This window comes from Octopus bimaculoides, chromosome 10 (assembly GCF_001194135.2).
Source record: "Octopus bimaculoides isolate UCB-OBI-ISO-001 chromosome 10, ASM119413v2, whole genome shotgun sequence".
Taxonomy (NCBI): domain Eukaryota; kingdom Metazoa; phylum Mollusca; class Cephalopoda; order Octopoda; family Octopodidae; genus Octopus; species Octopus bimaculoides.
The window spans coordinates 28,584,590-28,585,490 of record NC_068990.1 but is presented as its reverse complement, the minus strand read 5'-3'; positions in this window follow the sequence as shown (position 1 = coordinate 28,585,490).

The window sequence follows — 901 nt, the reverse complement described above, 5'->3', positions numbered from 1 at the left end:
TATATATATATATGTATATATATATATCATAAATGCGAAAACTGATATCACTGTGCCTGTGTGTCACACTTCGACTCCTCACTCACTATTCACTGACACTCCTACTATTGCTCATGCTGGGGTGAGAGTAATAGTAGGCATAGAGACGGTGAGGGTGGTGGCGAAGACAGAAAGAGAGAGAGAGAGAGAAAGAGAGAGAGATAGATAGAGAGAGAGAGATAAAAAAAGAAAAAGAGAGATAAAGAGACAAAGAAATTTAGGGAGAGTTTATGACGTTTTTTTATTAAAAGTAGTAGTGTTGATGGTGACAGTGGGAGTAATAATAAAAGAGATAGAAAGAGTGGGTATGTCAGAGAAAGAGGGACTGAACACTGAACTAACATACTAAACACAATTCTTTTACACACATATTTAGCCTATTGTGATAGTGATGGGGTGGTAGTAATAGTATGAGCTGTAGTTATGACAGAGGCGGAGGCGTCGGTTATGATGGTGGTGGTGGTAGCTAAAGCAGTCAGGGATGACGGTGAGAGTAAGTAATGTGAAAGACAGTGGTGATGGTGGTGGAGCGGAAGGTAGCGAAGTCAAAGATATTGATGGTAGTGGCGTCAGAAGTCTGAATGGTATGTGTATGGCAGCTGTGGTGGCGATGGTGGTGGTACTAATGTTTATCATGTAGCTTTTCAATAAGTTCCAAGTCTAGAAATTATATCATTATTTTGCTGAAAAATGTTTATTGCTTGAAAAATATTGTTCAAGTTTAATAGAATATAATATGTAGTCAATGCATGAAGTGTCATTGTTGGGTCCAAGGCCTAATGAAGAGCCCTCCATAGGAGCCAGCTTAAAACCACCCGACCGGTAGGCTTTGAATATATATATATATATATATATATATATA